At 41.4% G+C, this 24,667-nt stretch overlaps 1 long non-coding RNA gene across 1 annotated transcript; it reads right to left on the bottom strand.

Moving 5' to 3' along the window:
- Window positions 1–247: 247 nt before the first annotated feature.
- Window positions 248–1,324, bottom strand: LOC120927859. The gene is made up of 3 exons (XR_005747139.1): window positions 1,290–1,324; window positions 542–742; window positions 248–458 (listed from the first exon to the last, which is right to left on the bottom strand). It is a non-coding gene; the product is annotated as an uncharacterized LOC120927859 (long non-coding RNA).
- Between the last annotated feature and the right edge of the window lie 23,343 nt (window positions 1,325–24,667).

The raw sequence follows: 24,667 nt of genomic DNA, 5'->3' as shown, positions 1-24,667 counted from the left end.
CATTTTAGGGGACAATGATTAGAACATCCTATGGGAGTATGGTCTAGTGTTCTCTTTTCTAGCTTTTGACTTGTGTATTGCCATCATGGGTGTGAAAGGGGCCTAAGGCTGGCCATACATTATACACATTTTTTTTGTGCAATTTTCCTGTAGATTTACCATAATACCATAAAATATGAGTTCATGTAGAAAAAGGAATTTACCCCACGGGGCTTTGGACAGCAAAAGTATAAAAGTGTAACAAATGTAATATAATAAAACATGGTTTATTTTATGGTTGTCAATAACATACATTTTAAATGCAATAACAATTAAAAGAAAACCCTTTCCGGATCTGGTGATACAATACATATTCCACAATATTGGACAAATGTATACAACATTGCTTTATGCTGTGTGATGTGCGTTCCCTCACGCGTTTCGACCTCTAAGTGGTCTCTTCAGGGGGATGGTTGATTCTACAAAAATATACATAACATAAATTTGCGATCAAAAAAGTATAAACATAAATCACATAAATTGACCCAAGAATAAGGTTTACCGTTAACAAATGAAGTGAGTTTTGTAATGACCAGAGATGTGCAGAGCCGTTAGAAAATCCGAAGGGAGCGCCACCTACAACCCCAGGGGGGAGAGAGGGAAACCAAAACAGACCCCAGGGGGGTTGCAAGGAGCCGCACAGTGGACGCCCTCCGAGGATCAGGGGAGCCGGTGCCTGCAGAGTGCCCCCAATGGGTTAGCCCTGCGTAGTTAAAGAGAATTAGAAATATTAAATCATAGCATATTGTGCTAAAGTGTAGGATTATCTGTGGGTAAGGCATGTATATAAAAAAGAGGGACTGGCAGCAGGTTTGTAATCTTATCTGAAAAAAAAAAAAAAAAAAAAAAACCCTTTTTTCCTTTTTTCTTCTTTATTGAATTAGATCTACTCATTGATGACCCGAAGGGGTAACTAGTCAATGAATAATGGTCAGGAATTAATGTGTATATTAAGGTACTTAATATAAAAATAGTATAAGAGTGCTCCATTGGCAGACAAAAGTGATTAAGAGACTTTATTAGTCTGGTAAAGAGTGCGTGTCCATGGGTGGGGATGTGTGAGACACATTACAATGTGTATGTTATGTGGACCATCCGAGAATATGTGGATACATATGGTGATAGTAAAAATGTTGGAAATATATAAAAATAAATAAATAAATAAATAAACAAACAAGAAAACAAAAAGAAGGGGGGAGTCATAGTTGAAAAATCAACATAGGAGTGTACTAATAAAAGGGTGCTGTTACCTGATAAGGGATTAAATGGATATGAGTAGGTAAATAATATGAGGTCAAACCTAAACACTTTCAGTTTGTATGCAATCAGGCAGGCCCCTGCACTACATAGATGAAGGTGAACCTAAAGGAAATTTCGAGAGTTGGTGGTTTGGGGCTAAAATAAGTCTCCAAGAATCCCAATATTTCATTGCATAGTGTTCAGGTAATCCTTGCAAAAGTCGAGGTTGCATGCATCTACAATTGGAAAGAGATTGCACCAATTTAACCTGCATGAGGAGTGTTAGAGAAAAAAAAAGCCTTTTCTTTCAAAAAAGAACATTAGAACAACTACAGTTTTCCATTAAACATATAGGCAAAGACCAGGCTTTCTGGAACAATTTACTGTAAGTGATGCTAAAGCCTAAACATTTTTTACCTTAAAGGGTGATGCTAAAGCCTAAACATTTGTTTACCTTAAAGGGGTTGTAAAGGTTTGTTTTTTATTTTCTAAATAGGTTCCTTTACCACTTGCTTACTGGGCACATATACCCCCTTCCTGCCCAGGCGAAATTTCAGCTTTCAGCACTGCGTCGCTTTAACTGACAATTGCGCGGTCATGCAACGTGGCTCCCAAACAAAATTGACGTCCTTTTTTTCCCCACAAATAGAGCTTTCTTTTGGTGGTATTTGATCACCTCTGTGTTTTTTATTTTTTGCGCTATAAACGAAAAAAGAGCGACAATTTTGAAAAAAATGCAATATTTTTTACTTTTTGTTATAATAAATATCCCAATTAAAAAAAAAAAAAAAAAAATCTCAGTTTAGGCCAATATACATTCTTCTACATATTTTTGGTAAAAAAAAAATTGCAATAAGCGTATATTGATTGGTTTGCGCAAAAGTTATAGCGCCTACAAAATAGGGGGACAGAATTATGACATTTTTTAAAAACATTTTTTACAATTTTTTACTAGTAATGGCGGCGATCTGCGATTTTTATTAAGACTGTGACACTATGGCGGACGCATCGGACACTTTTGACACATTTTTGGGACCATTTACATTTATACAGCGAACAGTGCTATAAATATGCATCGATTACTGTATAAATGTGACTGACAGGGAAGGGGTTAACACTAGGGGGCGAGGAAGGGGTTAAATGTGTACCCTGGGAGTGATTCTAACAGTGGGTGGAGGGGACTGACTGGGGGTGGTGACCGATCTGTGTCCCTATGTACAAGGGACACAGCATCGGTCTCCTCTCCCTGACAGGACGTGGATCTGTGTGTTTACACACACAGATCCAAGTCCTTGTCTGTGTAACAGCCAATCGCGGGCACCCGGCGGACATCGCGGCCGCCAGGCACGCGCATCGGCACTGCAGTGGCGCGCGCGCCCCCCAGTGGCCGGAGGAGCTGAGGACGTCAAAAGACGTCCTCCCGGCATTGTAGAGCCACAGTGTGGCCATCTATTACTATGCCGCGGGCTCCAGGTGGTTAAGCTAGTGCATTGTTGGTTCACTTACCTTTTCCTTCGATTTCCTTTCTAAATGATTTATTTTCTTTGTCTGAATTTCTCACTTCCTGTTTCGCCTCAGTAAGCTTGCCCCCATGTTCTAGTTGGGGGTTAGTCAGCGTGCTCTGCCCCTCTCTTGGGACTACATCCCTGCGGCTAGACGCTGTGAACGTTCACAGCATCTCCCCACAGGGATGTAGTCCCAAGGAAGGGGGCGAGCACGCTGACTAACCCCCAGCCAGAATGGCTCGGATGATGAGGGCAAGCTTACTGAGGAGAAATAGGAAGTGAGAAATTCAGACAAAGAAGAAAAACATTTAGAAGGGAAATCGAAGTAAATGGTAAGTGAACCAACAATGCACTAACTTAAAGGAACCCATTTAGAAAATAAAAAAACAAACCTTTACAACCCCTTTAAAGCATTCCTTGCATTAAGGTAAAATAAGTTTAGGCATTGGCATTCCCCCTTTTACCCACCTAAACCTTTATTCAATGCAGCACTGTGCACATCTGCAGCTTTTCTCTCCCTCACTTCCTGGTCTCACTGGCTTTTCTACGACCAAGAAGGCATTGGCTCCCACTGCTGTAAAGCCAGTGACAAGGGAGCAGAGGGCGGGTCGAGTCCCACTGTCTGTGTCAATAGATGCCGACAGAGATGCTCAGGAGCGAACCCACACAAGTGCCCCCATAGAAAGCAGCTTTCTATGGGGGCACTCTCTGTAGGGGAGGAGCCAGGAGTGCCGGCAGGGGACCTGAGAAAAGGAGGTTTGAGACTACTCTGTGCAATTCCACTGCACAGAGCAGGTAAGTATAAAACACACTGTTATTTAAAAATAAAATGCAAGAAAAGCTTTACAACCACTTGAAGACTGACCAATCAAAGTTAGCGTTTTTTGGTCACATTAGCAGTAAACTGGAGACAGCATTTCCGGAGAAGAACCTCATGACAGCTGTAAAGCATGATGGTAGAAATGTTTTGCTTTTGGGGTTGCTTTGCTGCTTTAGGTCTTGGGCAGCTTGTATGCATCTAGCCAACTATACATTCTGCATTATGTTAAAGAGTACTTGATAAGAATGTGAGGCCAATAGTTGATGTTGAACCACTAAAAGGTCTTTTAACATGTTAAAGATCTGAAGCACCTAGCAAATCCACCAAACGCCGAGAGCAGCCTGGCTTTCCTCTATCTGCTGTTGCGGTGCATTTGTAGTCCATTCCAAATGAATCAACTCTTACTCTTGTTTAACAGCAGCAGGTTATCTGGGGGTTACAACATTTTGCCAATTACAGTTGCATGTGTTCATAAATAGAGCAATATACTTACACTTTGGCCATAATAATGATGGTAATAACGATAGTGTCACATTTAGTCATTGAGCTGTGTATGGTGTATTATTATACTTTCCAAAATGACACAAATCTATAAAGGTGATCTGTAACCGATAAATGTTTTAGCATACTGGGAAATATATATAACATAAATCGGCTCCATTCACAAAGAAAAGCAGTGTGTCATAGATTCATAAACCTGGACACCCTTTGTATCATTTTGGAGATGACTCTCTTCCAGGAGACCCAGCTAGTGTTGCCAACCTACCAGTTTGAAACTTACTGGCACAGACATAATTTGTAACTTTTGGAAATGCCAGTAAAAATAACAGTTTTAAGTACAATATGTAATTAGCAATGTGATTTAAAGGAATTGTAAAGGAAAACGTTTTTTCACCTTAACCACTTAAGGACTGCCTAACGCCAATATATGTCGGCAGAATGGCACGGCTGGGCACAGGCATGTACATTTACATCGCCTTTAAAAACCCAGCCGTTGGTCGCGTGCGCCGCTGACCCGAAGCTCTGTGGCCGCGGACCCAATCGCCGCCGGTGTCCCGCAATCGGTCACCAGAGCTGAAGAACGGGGAGAGGTGTGTGTAAACACACCTTCCCCGATCTTCACAGTGGCAGTGTCATTGATCGTCTGTTCCCTGATATAGGGAAAGATGATCAATGATGTCACACGTCCAGCCCCACTGGCAGGGAAGGGGTTAAACACTAGGGGTGATCAAGGGGGTTAAGTGTGTCCTCGGGAGGGATTCTAACTGGGGGGGGAGTCTATGACTGACATGACAGAGTTCAGTGCACCTGATGACATTTGCCCACCGCTGCCATTGTGCTGACGTATATCGGTGTGCAGCGGTCGGCAAGTGGTTAAATAAGTAGCTCATGGACTCGGGAGGGCAAGAAATTTTGAATGCACAGCACACACACACATGAAACTGACTCTCAAAGTGACACTGACAGCAGTGTGCAGAACCACAGATCACTGACACAACACGCCCCCTCCTGAGTTACAGTGACAGTCTGTCTCCACACCAGGTAGTCCACTCTACTCCAAACAGCACTCACAGTCTCGCTCCTGGCTCTGGCCACTCTGCTCGACTCCTTTGCATCGTGATATTGGACAACATGCTTTGTCACCGCCTCCACCAGACCTGCCCCATGCTGACGCTGCCTGAACGCACTAGCAGGCAACTGGATGGTGTCAGCTGGCTCCAGTCCGGAAGTGTGCATGTGCACCCATATTTTCAGCTGGCAACTTTTTCCTGTCACTGGCATTTACTGGATGGAGAAAAGTGCCCATTTTTTTACGGTTTGCCAGTAAAAATACTGCCAGTTGGCAACCCTGGACCCAGCACTGCGGCCTTACATACCTACACTGCATCCACCTACGTCTCCACCAACAAACACCAGTGAATAGGCTCTATAGAAAAAATATAGAAGGGCCTCCAATAGTGCAGATCAAACAATTATGGTTTTATTTATAAAAACCAACATACAAAAAAATATAAAAGTGATCACTATAACAATAAAAGCGTGTGAGACGTCATGTGACTAGATGCTGAGTCTACTCACGTGACGTCTTACATGCTTTTATTGTTCGATCTGCACTGTTGAAGGCCCTTCTGTATTTTTTCTTGGGTTGAGTCGAGTTCTGCTGAGTTCATTTAGCCATTGCTACCCAGTGAGGGCTATCAATGCTCATTTACTATTGAGTATTGTTTGGCTCGTCCCCGAGTCGTATGGTTCCTGGAGCTCCTTGGATTATCCGTGGCATACTGAACACCTGTCGTGTGCAATCCTCTTCAGCTTTTCCATCGAGAGTCTTAGAAGGAAGTTTGGAGTTCCACTGGACATCCCGTGTACCCATGGATTGGGAATTCTAAGCCTGATTGACCTGCTGGCGCTGGCAGTTTGGTCCAACATTGTTGGTAAGAGTATTTAAGACACACCACTTTTATCTTGAAGATATATTTCCTGTGATGTCTGTCAACCTTGGCAACATCTTCATTATTTGATTTTTCAATTATCTGTGATGAACATTGTTATACAAGTGTTCTATCTTTTTTTACCGTGTTTCCCCGAAAATAAGACACCGTCTTATATTTATTTTTCCTCCAGAAATCACACTATGGCTTATTTTCGGGGGACGTCTTATTTTTTTACCAGCAAGTATGGTACAACAGTATGGAGCCGACCTTACCGTATTTATGGGGCTGCTGACACCTCTCCGGTCACTTAGAGATACCGTGGAGCAGATAAGAAGGGCTGCACGACTTCTTTACAGCTCCTGAGCTCCGCACCAGTACAGTACGCCTATCACGTCTTGTTTTCCCGCCCGCGCCGCTAAGCATACGACACGCCATCGCTACGTCTAATTTTCGGGGATTCGACACGCCATCGCTACGTCTTATTTTCGGGGGATGTCTTATTTTTCGATCTTGCGTCGAAATCCCGCTACGGCTTATTTTCGGAGTACGTCTTATTTTCGGGGAAACACTGTAGTATGGACTTCTTATTACTGTTCCCTACATTTTTTTTTCACCGTTCATCACACCCTTTTAGGGTTTTCAGTGATTTATATATACTTCACTTTTCATGTTTTTGCGCTGCATACCATTCTCCCACTTACTTTTGAATTTTTACCCCCACCCACAATATTAAATGATATACTGTTTATTACAATCATCATAATTATTATATATTGGATTATTTTTAACGATTAATCCAGCACCTTCAGGTATCCCTGCTCTTTAATCACTGACCTGCACTATGCAGTATAAATTGATATATGTTAATGCTCAGGTTCTGGCATCACTTTTCTATCTTTCTTTGGCTTCCATATATACAACACATGATATGCTAAAGATGTGTAAACACGCTAACCCCTACATATTTATAGCTAGGGATTCCTAGCTGCAATCTTATATTATACACACACACACTCCATTATAAAATAAATGTGTTCAAAGATGCAGCAAATATAGCTTAAACATGTTATTAAGGGTCAGAACTGATGGTTACATACCCTAAACTCACAGAAGAGGAAAATCCCTAATCAGGCGTGGTCCGATTTTTCTCAGATAGAGGAAACAATCCTCCTTGACCCAATAAGGTGATTGAAAACTCCCCGAATTTACCATAATAGACTACATAAAATTGATGGTCATGGCCTTGTTGTCTTCTTGGCTCCTTCATGTCTTTCCATCTTCACTCATGAAGGAGAATGTATCAAAGTACATCATGTGTTCTGCTCGAAGGTTTAAGACTTCCAAACCTGTCATACAGTCACCCACTTAAATTGTAAACGTGGGGAATCTATCACTGGGTGGTAGAAAAATTTATATAGCTTTATTTCTGAATAAGTAAAAGCCTTGAAATGCTATATTACGCCATGACTATGAGATAAATGACAGTTTAACCTTGTCATATGACGTCCGCCTTGAACAGCAAAAGTCTTGCTTGCCCATCATTTTGCTATAGCCCAGGCAGGACGTTCAATGTTCTGGGTGGATGTCATATGATGTCCTCCTGAAGCAATCCTCACTTCAGGAGGCGTGTTCGTCGGACAATGCCAATGACAGATCAGTGTACTGGCCTGCTTGATAGTACCATGTGATCGCTGTGACCAATCACAGCAGATCACATGACAGTTGTAAACAATGGATGGCTTCCTTTCATACTATCCATTGTGTACAATTGTGTTGCTAGTTGTGATTGGTCACAGTGATCATATGGTACAGACAGGGCCAATCACAGCTAATCACAACTATACTCACTGAATGAATCGGTTTCATTCAGTAAAAATGGTTGCTCATACCAATGAATTTCAGATTAGTCAATTAATTTATCCAATCCTTACCTTTGGTGCCATGTGGGGGGCAGTACTGATGCAATCATTGACCATCAAGGATCCTAACATGTTTGCCATCACTATGCAAAAATCAGCTAATTTAGCAAGACTGGCGCTATCCAACAGTTTGTTGTCTGGTTTAATGTTTCTGTAAAGAGAGAGTATAAGCTGAACTTAGACTCTCAACATATGATATACAGTGGAACCTTGGTTTACGAGCAACGCGGTTAACGAGCATTTTGAAAGACGAGCAACTTTTTTTTTATTCTGACATGGTTTGCGAGTGTTGTCTCGCAAAACAAACAGAATTCAAGCTAATGGGGTTCTAAGTAAATTCATTTATTTGTTTCTTCTGTTCTATCTTGTCCTTTTCCTCTCTTTTTTTTCTCCTTTCTTTTCTAACAATTTCTTTTTACTCCTCCATGTGGTATATGCAGGCATATGTGCGTGCATGTATACATACGTGCATAGGCATATGTATGGATATAGTTATATATTTTCGTACATGTGATTAGACATATGTGTCTTTTTAGATTCATAAAGTCCATTTTTCTGTTTCATATCTCCAATAGATGACCAATTTTGGTACCACTAAAGTGATACTTAAATAAACACATATCTGTGCATACTCCCTATATGATTGGAATTTTTTTGGATGGATGCACCTACCGCGATGCATCAGGTGACGTAACTATATGATGTAACCCTTGCCCCCTTTTTCCTGTTTTTAACGATTTAAGAAATTGTTTTTCTTTTGTAAAATCATTATCATTGTCTTCGTGCTGTATTAATGTGATATGTATTGTTCCAGATTATGAAGCAATATCTACATATTAGCTAAAAATCCTGTTTGTCTTGTCCTGAAGACGAAACGCATAGGCGACTTCAAAGGATTTATCCACTACTCATGAATCTATATAGTTTTTATTTATAATTGTATTTATTCGTTTTTCTATATACCTTGCTATTGTGTAAAATATTTTTTCATTTTTGTAATAAATAATATATTTTATATATACTTCCGCTTGCCTCAAAGTCTGACTTTCTGCCCATTTCTTGGATTGGGTCTTCCTTATATTCAAGCTAATGGGGGTGTGCAGTACCGCATTTGGCCTGAGGTGTGGGGGCGCCGATCTGAGCCGTTCAGAAATACTCTGTTCCTGGGTGTTTCTGAGCCATTCCGAGGGTTTGCGAGGTCAGCAGAGCTGTCCCGATCATTTCTGAGGTTCTCCAGTGCCCCCCCACCTCTGGCCCCATGCACTATTGCATGTCATTGAAGTCAATGCGGAACAAATTTTTTTTTTTTTACATTGACTTCTATGGGGAAACTCGCTTTGATATGCGAGTGCTTTGGATTACGAGAATTCTCCTGGAACTAATTATGCTCGTAATCCGAGGTTCCACTGTAATAGAAATGTCCCTCCTTAGGCTAATTAAAAATGTAGCATTATGTTTGTCGGTCCTTACCTGTGTACAATGTCCCTGGAATGTAGATGTTGAAGTCCACCCAACATCTCTGCTGCAAGGAATCTGACTTGGAGAAAAATGTGTGTGTGTGTGTGTATATATATATATATATATATATATATGATGTGTGTGTATATATATATATATATATATATATATATATATATATATACCGTGTTTCCCCGAAAATAAGCCCGGGTCTTATATTAATTTTGGCAACAAAAGACACAGTAGGGCTTATTTTCGGAGTAGGTCTTAACATGTAATGTGCTGTCTTTTCTCCCCCTCTCTCTCCCTGCCTGACAGGAATCCCCAGTGTAAACAAAGTTAAAATGCTTTTAAAATCCTATAATCCACTCTATTACAGTAGTATATAATGTATATTGTGTGTGTTTCTGTAATATAATTGTGCCAAATACCTTCGTTCATCGCTTCTGTGACCCGCCGGAGCTCTCTTCCCTGCAATTATATTACAGAAACACACACATTGTACATTATATACTACTGTAATAGAGTGGATTATAGGATGTTACAAACATTTTAAACTAGGGCTTATTTTCGGGGTAGGGCTTATATTGCGGCCCTCCTGGAAAATAACGCTAGGTCTTATTTTCGGGGAAACCCGATATATAATATATATATATGTCCTTATCCATCTTCGTGTTCCTATCATCACTGGTATCATACATACCTCAAACATACTTATAATAAATGATTGCAATGTTTACCTAGTGGTGGCCACATCAGCTGGATTTTTGGCTGTAATCAAAGATTGTAGATATTCCCCACTCATACTACATGATAAAATAAGATGTAATCCTGAAACAAATACAGAAAAAAGATAATAAATTCATACAGACATCATTTATACTTTTGAGTCCTCCCTCCTCACATATGATTGTCTTGTATCTTTTACTAAGATAAAATGGTCATTATGCCAAGTTAGCAGGTTAATAAATGTGATGGTCTAGGGGGATAATAAGACTTGACATTTGGTGAGTGAAGGGTGACGATAATTACATCTGTCAGGAATGTGACGAGGGTCTGAGTGAGGAAGTGGCTATCTCTGCTCATCTCCAGCACTTGACATTCAATGAGGACATGCTGGGATCTTCTTCCATTAGGAGCATTTTCTTTACCATCTTGATTGCTAGCTCATGGCCAGTGGAAGGGTGAAATGCCATTATTACCAAAAGAAGAGAGATGGTTGTTACATAATTCATAAAGATAGTCCCAGCCTCCCCTTGATGCTTTACAATTTCAAACATCATCATCATCACTAGATCTGACCCTAGGTGGCGTTTCACAAAATGTGGAGATAACTGCAGTGTAAATCAATTCCACAACACTGACAATAAGGAACTAACATTGATTGTCAAATAGGAAACTGGGAAGGTTTCTGCATATCTATTTTCCCTATTATTGTAAGTTGGTTTAAACAGTATAGGCTCAATTTACAGAGTAATTTAGAGAGTTAAAACAGGAGTAGGTGCCTTAAAAAAAAGTGAAAGTTTCTTTCAGCTATGTGCAATGACATTTGAAAATTGCTGTCACATGGAAACAAAAAAACAATGCTTTTTTATTGTGTAAAGCTATGTGAATTATGCCTGGTTACCAGGCTTTGGTGTGTGTGTATGTGTGTATATACATACACAATTTATACACACACACACTATATTACCAAATGTATTGGCCCACCCTTTTTAGCTATAACAGCTTTAGCTCTTCAGGGAAGGCTTTCCACAAGGTTTAGGAGTGTGTCTATGGGAATATTTGACCATTCTTCCAGAAACGCATTTGTGAGGACAGGCACTGATGTTGGACAAGAAGGTCTGGCTTGCAGTCTCCGCTCTAATTTATCCCAAAGGTGTTCTATCGGGTTGAGGTCAGGACTCTGTACATGCCGGTCAAGTTCCTCCACCCTAAACTTGCTCATCCATGCCTGACCTCATAAATGCACTTCTGGAGGAATGGTCAAACATTCCCATAGACACACTCCTAAACCTTGTAGACAAGGGGGCGTGGCTTGGGCGTTCATGTGAGAAGACGTGCCTCACACTAGCTCCTGCATCCTGACTAAAGAAATCATGTTGTGAGCCCGCTATACCGCCGACATAGACCGGACACTTCGCTCCCGTTGTGGAGCCACCCCTACTGCGAAACTCAGCGGGGATGTCCAGGAAGAAGCAAGAGGAGCAGGACGCAGACGGGCAGGCCCAACATGGCGGCTCCCCGCTTCAGCAGCGCGCAGGGAAGGTCTCGTATGCCTCGGCGGCGGCCAAGCTTGGACAATTCGCCCACTCACCAGCCAGCCCTAGCTCGGGCTGCTGAATCAGCCACCCTGCCACACGAAATCGTCGAAAAACGGAGCCCCTCCAGCCGCTGCACAGCCTGCACATGTGCCTGAGAAAATAGCGTCCGAGGCCTCGGGGAGCGCAGTGAGTACATCCACCTCCCCTCTTCCCCACCCTGACACAGCCGATCCCTCTGCTGAGGGACGGGATGAGCCTTCACTGCAGGATGTTCTGAATGCGTTCCACTCCCATATAACTGAACTGTCTACTGAGATTAAGAGCATGAAGGAAGGCCTATTACATATTAGGCAGGACATGCAGAACATTAGGGAGAGGGCCACTGCTCTGGAGGGTTGGGTGAGCTCTATTGAGGATGATTTAACCCCCATGGCCCAGGAACTGCACACCATCTCAGCCAGAACAGATGAAACAGCAGACAGAGTTGAAGATATGGAGAACAGGCTCAGAAGGTCTGATATACGTATAGTAGGAATGCCTGAAAAATCAGAGGGGAAACATCCTTTTGATTTTATTGAAGCATGGCTGACAGAGACATTTGGGAAAAATAATCTCACGCCATTTTTCTCAGTGGAAAGGGCTCACAAGGTGCCATCCCGACCACCACCACTGGGGGGCCATGATAGACCATTCCTATTTAAACTACTGTATTACAAAGACAGAGACATTATACTCCGTATGGCAATTCAGGGATCCAAAGTATCCATATATCCGGATTTTTCTTCTGCTGTCCAAAAACAAAGAGCCACGGAGTTCACGGAGGTGAAGAAACGTATTGTTGTAAGTTTTGATATGAAGAAAAAAATAATATATTTCAATATTGTTCCGACAAAAATATGAAAGATCCATTAAGCCTAAAAGTTGAAACGAATCATTGAAATGAGATCTTTTAGGAACAAAGTCATATTTGCCCAGCATCCAGGACACTAACAATACATTAACTATACAACTTTTACAAGCTTGGATAAGGGTCTGAACAATGGGAATTCTCCTCACAGAACAAAATAAGTGTTGACCCAGCTTTGGTGAATGGACAAGAAGAGGTGTATTATCACCACTGGTTAGCTATCCTGCCATAGGGAAAGTTTTCACAGATACTTAACTGGGCTATCATCACATTGGAGTAAAATAACTCCCATTGTATCACAGAATAAGGCTGCTCTAAGGTAAACAGACAGTATTGTCTCAGCTGTGACTTAGACAATGGCAGAGAAATCCAGTTCATATCTCACACCAAGGACAAGACATGCCTCTATCTATGAGATGGACAAATATGATACAAGTCAGAGATATTTTATAATGCATTGTATTGGAAGAATATATATCGAAATGAAATAAGTAATGTTTAGATAATCGATAAATTAGGACCGAGGGAAACATACCCGGTAGGTTAGAGCTTTGTTCGAGGAAAGAAATATATGAGAAATTTGTTTTATAAATAGAAGTGCTTAGATAAGCTACCGTAATTGACATTATGAAAGATATCACATTGTGATTATAAAAATATGAAATGTAACACATATCCATCAAGCACATATCAAAATAATTCATGCATCTACATTAATAATAATTATTTTGCATTTGATTGAGAGATGTAACCTATGCATTGATTGCAAAGACTGTTTGAAAAACATTTATAATGGAATATAAGAACTAGGGATGCACCGATTATCGGCGGCCGAAAATAGCATTTCTGGCTCCCTGCCGAAATAAAGTTAAAATAAAGTTAAAATGCCGATATAAAGCTGGGTGATGCCATTTTTTTTTACTAGGGGGGGAGGCAATGTTCACATTCACATTCACAATGAATGCAGACCCACACGCTGGCCGCCATACCTGCACATAGCAGCAGCAGTGGCACTGTACAAACTGTGTGCCGACTGCTGACGGCGCTCCACCTTGTCCTCCTAGCTCCTATTCCTGTTTGGACTCCCCCTATGGGGGAGTCTCTTGGTTTAATCCAGCCGCGTGAGCCACGTGACGTCATTGGCCGGAGGCGGGGAGGACTCGGAGCGTGCAGGGAGCTGTGTCGCGACTCGTCGGAGCATCAGGCTGAGAGACTGAGGCAATCACACTGCCTTCCTAGGAGGAACCTAGCAGTGTCCTCCACTACAGTAAGCAAGCACCCTAAATTCAATCTGTACAAAACAAAACCTGTAAGGACTAACTAGTAACTACTGTGTTCAATCTGTTAAATCGCTAGTTCCTGGTGGGGGGGGGGGGGGCGGAGGCAAGTGGTTAACTGAGGTGACCAGGTAAAAAAAAAAAATTATCTGCCATTTCTTCACAGTAGCACAGTGAGGCTGCAATTGATATTTGTGTTGGTAGTCAGATAAGGCAAGCATTGCTCAATAACACACAAACGTTTTTTTTTTAAAAAAACGTTTGTGTGTTATTGAGCCATGCTTGCCTTATCTGACTACCAAAAAAAACATTAATTGCCACCTCACTGTGCTATCACATACAGCCACTGTGCCCATCAAACGCAGCCACTGTACCATCACATGCAGCTACTGTGCCAACACACGTCGCCACTGTGCCATCAAACCCAGCCACTATAACCATCAATTATTGCCACTACCAGTTTGCCCCATCAATTGCCGCCAGTGTGCCCATTAATTGCCGCCACTGTGCCCATCACACGCAGCCACTGTGCCTTCACACGCAGCCACTGTGCCATCACACGCAGCCACTGTGCCATCACATGCAGCCACTGTGCCCATCAAATGCAGCCACTGTGCCCATCACATGCAGCCACTGTGCCCATCAAATGCAGCCACTGTGCCATCACATGCAGCCACTGTGCCAACACACATCGCCACTGTGCCCATCAAACGCAGCCACTGTGTCAAAAAAATGAAATAGGGGGAAAACAAAGAAAAGTAATTTTCGGTTTCGGACTGAATTTTTTTTTTATTTCGGTTTTGTTTCGGTTCTGAAATTTCCATTTCGGTGCATCCCTAATAAGAACATATTGTATTGAAATCAACAGTATACTAATTGTATTTTATATAATATAAAGATACCAGAGTTATACATAGAGGTATATATATATATATGGATAGATATATGTCGATAGTCTAAACCTAAAATATAGATATCCAACGTATAGATTATCTCACAATAAAGGTGAGACACCTAGTGGCTGGAAGTAATATTACTCGAGGTTCTCCAAGCCCAGAGAACAAGTCACTTATTAAGTTGTCGGCCAATAGAAACCAAACACATCTTGACCGGAACGCCCATATGTGCCACAGGCCTATGAGTTTAGGACAGTTGTCAGAGGGGCAGGACTGGGTAGGATCTTCATAGTCCTATTGTTTTAATCAATATAAAAAGGGAAACCCATGAGATAGAAGGGATCCAATCTAAGATCTAAAATCTTGATCTTGAGCTCAATGGGAGGATGAGAAGAGGACCCCATCAATAGGAGTGCCCCATGAGAGCACGCTTGCACTATGCATGAAGACTGCAACGATTTTAGCTCTGGCCACTTGCCAATAGGAAATAGCCATCCTTGGAAGTGGTAACTATGTCATTTTTGATTTTATCTCATATATATTGTTGTTCCCTAGAAATGTTGAAATGTTGAAGTATTGAATATCCTGTAATTATGGTTTGTTCTCATTTCCGATAACTATAATAATTTTTCCTTAAAGAGTACAATTTTTATTATATTTTTATCTTTACATAGTTCTAATCTTATTGACAAAACAGACGTCCACTATATTTCACATTGTTGATCTTTTTACTTACCTGCAGTAAAGTAACAATTTGACATGTGAAATAGACGCTTTTGTTTCATTGTCATTTGCATAAAGTTATCTTGAGAACCTACCATGACACAGACCAAAGGTATTGCATGCCCATTTTGGGGGTATTTTATTGATTTTCAAGTCGTTAATGTGACGCAACTGGTATTTTAATTTCATGTAAATATTAATAATTTGTCTACCAATAAATTATCTATTTTGTATGATCATACGTCTCCGTGAATACGTTTCATATTATAGACTATATCATATAGATTGTCTTGTATTTAAAAGCATCTTCGTTATAAAAGAATTCAAAGTAAATTACTGTGCGGGTAAATATGACCTTAAAAAAGCACAACAGTATGTGTGCAATTCCCTTAATCTATTCTATGCTGTACCCGGCTAAGTTGCGTGTGGTGGCAGATGGTGCAGTTCATTTATTTGAAAACCCTAACATGGCCACCAACTGGCTTGACCGCCATGAGAGACAACTACGTGGAGCCGCCAGGGATCTGGCACACAAATGAAAATGCGGCACACCCTGCATTCCGTTAACCATGCTGCTCACCCCCTTCACTAAAGGAGCTTGAAGGGAGACACTGATGACAGACTTTGCTATCCTTCACTTTATTTCAGTAACTTTTGTGCTTTGACTTTGAAGACACAGGGTCCCAGCTCTCATCACTACCCCATAAACAGCCCTGTGGGGCACCCACAGCATTTTTGCTGCTGGAGTTATCTCAGGTTATGACTATTTTGCCTTTTTTTGTTTTTGGGAAACTGTTTTTTTTTTTCTGTATTTTTGTTGTTTTTCAGCCCTGGTTGGGTGGGCTGCTTATCCGCAGGTGCCGATGCCTTGTGGCTCCGCTTCGTACGTCTCCTTATTGGACTGACTGGTTCCTGATCATGGAAGGACTTCAGCTCTCAATTTGTGCATGTACAGGTAACATCTGGGTGTGGGCGGGTTGTTGCACCTCACCGGGCCGGGCCCCCCAGAGGGAGGGAATCCTGACATTTCACCCCACCTTTCCTAATGGGTAAGCAGATGGACACGATCTTATCCTTGAATGTCAGGGGACTGCACGACCCCACGAAAAGGACTGCCTTATTTACCTTTTTCTCCCAACAGAACCCCACTATTATATGTCTGCAGGAATCCCACCTTAGTGGTGATACTACCCAGTTGTTGCGTATGTCTAAGTACCCTGTACAAGATCACTCTGTGAATACTAGATACTCCAGGGGTGTCAGTATTTTGTTTTCTAGAACGGCTGCATTTACAAAACAGGATTTGCTAATAGACCCTGAGGGCAGGTTTATTTTTTTAATGGGGGTGTGGGAGTCTCGGCCATGTGTTATTGCTAATGTATATGTGCCCCCGCCTTTTGCACTGACGGTATTACAATGTCTGGCTAGATTCCTGGCTAAGCACCCTCATCTCCCGGTGTATGTACTGGGGGATTTTAATAGTGCACAGGACACATCCCTAGATATCCATAAAACGTTTTCTCCACAGGGCCCTAGGGTGTATACCCCACTTGCCAGATTTGTGGCTGAACTGGGACTAGTGGACCTTTGGAGATGTAAATTCCCTCTTCAGGCCCAGTTCTCTTGTCACTCTCTCTCGCACTCTACGCTGTCTCGAAAAGACCTTGCTCTGGGTAATGATTTGACATTCTCCTTTGATCCTGTGGTCGCATACCTGGCCAGGGGTCTGTCCGACCATTCCCCGATACTGCTCTCCTTAGATTTTCATAAAACTCACCTTCCTATGCACTGGAAGATGGACCCCTTTTGGCTTTGCCTGGCAACGGAAAAGGGGCCAGTTGCCTGAATGAGGGTGTCTACAGCGGCCATGGATAGATTCATGCAATGCATGAATCTATCCATTATACACAGAGGGTGGTGGCTGGAGAGAGGCGGCAGCGCCCGTGTGCCCTTATGGACACAACGCCACTGGGGACATTTACACTAATAATCATGGCACTGATCATCAGTGCAGCCCCATCAGTGTCCAGAAGTGCAACATATCAGTGGCTCTTCATCACTGCCCATCAATGCAGCATATCAGTGGCTCTTCATCACTGCCCATCAGTGCAGCCTCATCAGCGAACATCGGTGAAGAAAATGTACTTACTTTCTAAATTTTCTAACAGAAACAAAGATTTTTTTTTTTCTAAATGGTCAATCTTTTTTTATTAAGCACAAAATAAAATCCCAGTGGTGCTTAAATACCACCAAAAGAAAGCTCTATCTGTCTAAAAAAAAATGATAACAATTTCACATGGATTCAGTGTTGCATAACCGCACAATCATAGATGTGCACAGCCTATTGCATTAGGGTGTGCACCCCAAAGCTCAAACACACACTACTGATCACTCACGATATTCATTCAGAAAGGGAAGGGGCCAGTAAATTACCTACTTACTGGCCCCTTCCCGCACTCATTCTAAAACATCCTTACAGCAACAGCCGGCGGGAGAGGAGGGAAGCCAGAAGTGCTGTAGGGATATGAGGAGGAGCTAGGGCAGTAGGGGGAATTTGTGCTGCACAGGGCACACCCTGTGCGCACGCCTATGCGCACAATTGTCATTCAACGTTCGACAGCTGAAAATTGTCCTGGGCAGGAAGGGGGTGAAAGTGCCCTGTAGGCAAGTGGTTAAAACAAGAAATAAAGTGTTATGGACTGCTGTACTCAAAAACTTGATTTAAATTCCCATTGAAATTCTGTAGGGAGATTTTGAAACGGGCAGCTCATGCAAGCAAACCCACAAACAACTTGCAACTGAATTCATTTTGCATGAAGAAGTGGTCATAAAATTATGATGTTGATGCCAGAGGCTGGTGGGCAAAATGCCCACAAGAAACAATTTCTGCCAAAGGGGACAATACCAGCTTCTGATGCCATGGGCATACTTTTTTCAAAATTACATCTGTTGATGCTTTTGTTGAATAAATGATTGAAAAAGCAATTTTTTCTTGTGTTTTATTCAAGTATATCATCCTTATCTGTACTCACTGTTTAAAGCTCTAATGTTTGCCTGTTCCATAATATTGAAAAAGTCAACAATTTCCACTAAGATGCACTTCATTTTGTTCATGACTGTACATCAAGTGATTGAAGTGGTAATGAAAACAAAACCATAATTGCTTGTTTTAATGAGAATAATGTAATTGACTCCTGGTATTAATATGCATTCTAATGTTTTTCATCTTCTTACAGCATCTTTGGACCAATTATGTATATGGTACAAAGGCTTATATAAAGCAACATGGTTTTAATGCTTTAAAATGTATGTCCCTGTCTATAAATAGGGACCACAACAACTTGTATTGCCTTCATTAACCTTATTCTGCACTGATTTCTTATTTCTGGTTTTCTTTGTCATGTAAAGCTGTATAAAAAAACTAAAAGCAAACATTTATTATATTTTAGCTTACCAATTCCTATTCCGCGTACACACAATCAGATTTTCAGATGAAAAAAATCAGATGGACATGTTTCATCTGAGATTACGTTTGTGTGTGGGCCCCATCGGAGTAAAAAAAATAGAACATGTTTTATATTCTTCCAATGGGAAATTCCGATCGTCTGTGTGCAATTCCGTCGGAGAAAAATCCACGCATGCTCAGAATCAAGTCGACGCATGCTCGGAAGCATTGAACTTAATTTTCTCTTATAAAGTATTAGCTGGAGTTTGGCTTCAATGTGTTAGTGTATTTAAAAATGCTAGTGCATCTAACACTGCCCTCCTCCCTCCGATTAACAATGTTGTTGTCCAAAGGATGTGAGTTGCTGGCCAGATCACTAGGTGGAAACACATCGAATTATTGATGAGCTGCAATACAGTGCCTTAAAGTATTCATACCCCTTGACATTTTCCACATTTCGTCATGTAAATGTATTTTATTGGAATTTTATGTGATAGACCAACACAAAGTGGCACATACTTGTGAAGTGGAAAGAAAATGATAAATGTTTTTTATAATCTTTTACAGATATGTGAAAAGTGTGTCATGCATTTTTATTCATTAGTCAATACTTTGTATAATCACCTTTTTAACTGCAATTACAGCTCCAAGTCTTTTTGGGGATGTCTCTACCAGCTTTGCACATCTAGAGAGTGACATTTTTGCCCATTCTTCTTTGCAAAATAGCTCAAGCTCTGTCAGATTGGATGGAGAGCGTCTGTGAACAGCAATTTTCAAGTCTTGCCACAGATTCTCAATTGGATTTGGATCTGGACTTTGACTGGGCCATTCTAACACCTGAATATGATTTGATCTAAACCATTCCATTGTAGCCCTGGCTGTATCTTTATGGTTTTGTGAACCTCGACTCCATTCTCAAGTCTTTTGCAGACTCTAACAGGCTTTCTTCTAAGATTGTCCTGTATTTGGCTCAATTCATCTTCCCAGCAACTCTGACCAGCTACCCTGTCCCTGCTAAAGAAAAGCATCCCCACAACATAATGCTGCCACCACCATGTTTCATGATGGAGATGGTGTGTTCAGGGTGATCTGCAATGTTCATTTTCCGGCACACATAGCATTCAGCTTTTGGCCAAAAAATTATATTTTGGTCTCATCTGACCAGAGCACCTCCTACTTGCCACTCTTCCACAAAGTCTAGATTTGTGGAATGCACAACTAATAGTTGTCCTGTGGACAGATTCTCCCACCTGAGCTGTGGATCTCTGCAGCTCCTCCAGAGTTACCATGGGCTGCTTCTCTGATTAATGCTCTACTTGCCTGGCCTGTCAGTTTAGGTGGACGGCCATGTCTTATTTAGGTTTGCAGTTGTGCCATACTCTACATTTTCAGTCTGGTGTGTTCTTAGGCCTTGATGATGCTGTTTGTTCACTAAGGTTCTCTAACAAAAAAGGGTTTCACAGAACAGCTGTATTTATATTGAGATTAAATTACACATAGGTGGACTCTATTTTCTAATTAGGTGACTTCTGAAGGCAATTGGTTCCACTAGATTTTAGTTAGGGGTATCATAGTAAAGGGGCTGAATACAAATGTACGCCACACTTTTCAGATATTTATTTGTAAAAATGTTAAAAGCCGTTCATCATTTTCCTTCCACTTGACAATTATGTGCCACTTTGTGTTGGTCTATCACATAAAATCCCAATAAAATACATTTACTTTTTTGGTTGTAACATGACAAAATGTGGAAAATTTCAAGGGGTATGAATTTACTGTATATTGTATTGTCAATTTTGCTCTTTCATATCAATAAAAAGAGTTTGGATAAAAAAAAAAAAAAAATTGGGGTTGGGTTTTAAGCTTGAATTTTCTGTAATCCCTTATGTTAACCCAGTCAAAAAAGAAATATGGAGGCTTATGCCGCGCACACACGATCAGACATTCCCACAACAAAACCGTGGATTTTCTTCCGACGGATGTTCGCTCAGACTTGTCTTGCATACACACGGTCACACAAATGTTGTCGGAAATTCTGAACGTCAAGAACGCGGTGACGTACAACGCTACGATGAGCCGAGAAAAATTAAGTTCAATGATTCCGAGCATGCGTAGGATTTTTGTGCGTTGAATTGTGTACACACGGTTGGAATTTCCGACAAGAACTTTTGTTGTCGGAAAAATTGAGAACCAGCTTTTGTTGTCGGAAATTCTGACAGCAAATGTCCGATGGAGCATACACACGGTTCGGATTTTCCGTCAACAAGCTCACATCAAACATTTGTTGTCGGAAATTCCGACCGTGTGTACGCGGCATTACACTGCTAAGTTCTCCATTTAAGAATCTTTGTTGCTTGGTTGTGAAGCAAATACTTTGTCATTGATCTGAAACAAGTATGCAGATCAGGAGTTCTGAGTCTTCGACATTTCCAATCTGTATACCTGTTCTGGGCCAATTACTCTGAGTATTGAAGCCACAGACAGCCAGGCTACAGGATTTTTGATATAGAAGTTGCTTTGACAGGTTTACTTTAAAGAATATTTCAGGCATGGGTATTTTATACATAGTTACATTGGCCCAGCTTGGCTGAAGCCCCTGGAATCTTGAAATCATTAAAGTAGACACTGCTACTCCCAAAAAACTTCTCTTTTTCCAGGTCTCGCACTGAGCAGTTGCTCAGTGTGAGAAGATACAAAGCAGAAGATGCAAAGCATTCTCTGAGTGCAGCCATTTAGCGTGGGACACGAAAGCAAGTGGAGATCGCTGGAGTAGCGATTTATTCAGTGATTTCCATCATTTGCATGAAGCTAAAAAATGATGATAATGCCAGAGACTGGTGGGCACAATGCTTACAAGAAAACATTTCTGCTAAAGAGGACAATACCTGCTTCTGATGCCATAGGCATACTCTATTTTTTCAACAGTACACAGGGCAGCCATCAGAAATTTTGGGGGCCCCCTCACACAGCTTCAGGCATTGGCCCCCTGGAGCAGAGAACCGGGGGGGGGGTGCTGCCGTGGCAACGTGAATTGAGAATCAGGGGGGTGCTGCTTGCGAATTGAGTACCGGGGGGGGCTGGGGTTGCCGAAAATGACACTGGCATCTCACACCTCTTCCTCCGGCTGCAAACTAAAAGTGAAATAAAACAATATAAAAAGCCGCGCCAAATATCAAAACAAAATAAATATAGTAGTTAAACAGTCCACAGATGGTATAAATAGTAGTGGATTTTCAACTGGTTCTCCAGCAGAGACAGAATCACTGTATTAATCAGAGGCTGATTTGCATGTAGGGATGTTAACTTTTCAATGCACCTGGTGACATGCATACAGTGTGTGAGATCCCACCACCGGAATTGTATATCAGCTTACCAGATAGCAAGCCTTTAGTGCAGTTGGCTATAGCCCAGCCACGGCCTTTAAATCCCCTGGGCTAAGATGTTCCAAGATTCCCAGTCGAAATGGCAGCCTTGATGTTGAAAGTGGTGCGTGTTTGCGGTTTGGGACGCAACACAACTCATCAATACCACAGTAAAACGACAAACGTAACCCAATCCGGCTCACATGCAGGCAGGAAGACAGAAAGGGACGCAATAGCGTGATATCGTAGGTATAACAGGTTTATTAAAAAAGTAATGTACTTACACTTAGGCAGTATAAACACAGCATGTACAAATAGATAAAAAAGCCGGCCGGCTTGTGGAGCCCTCCTCCTAGGCGTGGTGACGTCACTGACGCTGCCTCCAGACGCGTTTCGTCCTATTGGACATTCTCAATGGGGGTAGGGCTAGCAGCAGTGGGTCACCTTATAAAGCAGCCACTCAATGCAAAGGGAGGTCCATAGAAACTGACCCCGCCATCTTTATTGAGGGAAAATTTTCCCATACAACCGCGCGCAATATCGCGGCCAGGGAAGAGAGTATAAAGCGTTCACCATCGCTTTTATAACGAGGATGGAATTTCTCTCTCTACAAATTACTAGTATAAAATTAAATTAAAAAAGTTTAGTCCTTGTACCTACAACGTAAAGAGGACAGGAGAACCGAGGGAAAATCTATATGTCCGGCACAAGACAGAATTCCCTTGGCTCAGTGTGGCCATCTTGTGGATAAAGTTAAAATCTCTTTTTGAAGGAGATAAATTCATTCCTGGCAATACATGGTTTAAGAGGAATCAAGCCTCTAACCCAGGGATAAGCAATTAGCGGACCTCCAGATGTTGCCAAACTACAAGTCCCATGAGGCATAGCGAGACTCTGACAGCATCAAGCATGACACCCAGAGGCAGAGGCATGATGGGACTTGTAGTTTGGCAACAGCTGGAGGTCCGCTAATTGCTTATCCCCGCTCTAACCTAACAGAAGATTTTTTATGGGATTTATCGAATATGTCCAAAAAGATTCTTAGACTCTTATATGATATTTAATAAGATCCTCATCCAAAATGTATTTATTTCATCTTATTAGCTAAATAATATGAGGCTTTATAGTGTACTAAAAGCCATTAGAAGAATAATTTTAATATAAAAATTATATAATAAATTATATAAAAAAGCAAAAAACAGATCACAGGGCCTGTTGTGATACACACCCTATGTTCAGCGTGATCCAAGGATCCTTAATGGCCCAAGGATATAAATTTAAATAATGTATATAAGCTATTCATTAGTGCTAATTTATTTGTTTAACTTATGTGAAAGTAAATAAATGTGTTCCGTGAAAAAATATATAATCGTATACATAAATATTAAGTCCACCCAGTTTATCAAAAAACCCAAGGGGGAAGGGCCAAACGGCCAAAACAGTGCTAAAATATAACTAAATACATTTAATGTGAAAATATTTGAGGCTGTAGTACATTCTTTATACAAAGTATAAGAATCCTATAGGAACAAACTTTATATCTGAATGTTAGACAAAAACCCAAAAAGTAGGTATAGCTACAGTTTAGAATTTTAAAATTTTCTTAAAAACTTGACGAACTTGAAAACCGCGTCTGTTTCTATAGGACCCTATGCAAAGGTTCACATCAGGCGTTGTTAATAAAAGCATTCACGTCAGTTTCAATATTCAGGCCATGGGGGCTATATGATTTCAAACGATGGATCCACCCCATTTCCATTTTGGAAATTTCCCTCACCAAATTACTTCCCCTCCAATGCGCCTTATATTTATCGATCCCGAGGAATAGGGTATTAGAGGGGTCCTTATGATGTTTAAGCCTGTAGTGGTTGGACACGGAGTGGTTTTTAAAGCCCGCTAGGATTTTTGTAATATGTTCATTTACCCTTACTTGCATTGATCTCTTGGTTTGTTTGAAGGCATACTTACCATCAGGGAAAAACTTTTTCTTATTCCCAAGGCACCTCGAACCCCCACGATCTATTACCTCCCAAAACTGCACAAGGATCCAATCTGCCCCCCGGGACGTCCCATTGTTAGTGGGATAGATTCAATCACGTCCCGGGTGGGCAGATATATTGACTTTTATTTACAGCCCTTGGTCAAAAGGATGCCTTCGTATGTCAAGGACTCGAGACATATAATGAACATCCTGTCCAGTTTCACAGTGGTTCCAGATATGTGGATGGTAACTATAGACGTGAAGTCGTTATATACCATCATACCCCATGCCTTGGGCATGGAGGCAGTCCTGCACTTTCTGTCTAAAGAATCAGGCCTAAATAATAAACAGATAGAATTTATTATGGCTCTACTTAAATATGCCGCCGGATCAAACT

The sequence above is a fragment of the Rana temporaria genome, chromosome 2 (assembly GCF_905171775.1).
Source record: "Rana temporaria chromosome 2, aRanTem1.1, whole genome shotgun sequence".
In the NCBI taxonomy this organism is placed as follows: Eukaryota; Metazoa; Chordata; class Amphibia; order Anura; family Ranidae; genus Rana; species Rana temporaria.
Note: the sequence above shows the minus strand (reverse complement) of the source record. Positions and strands in the feature narration are given on the sequence as shown.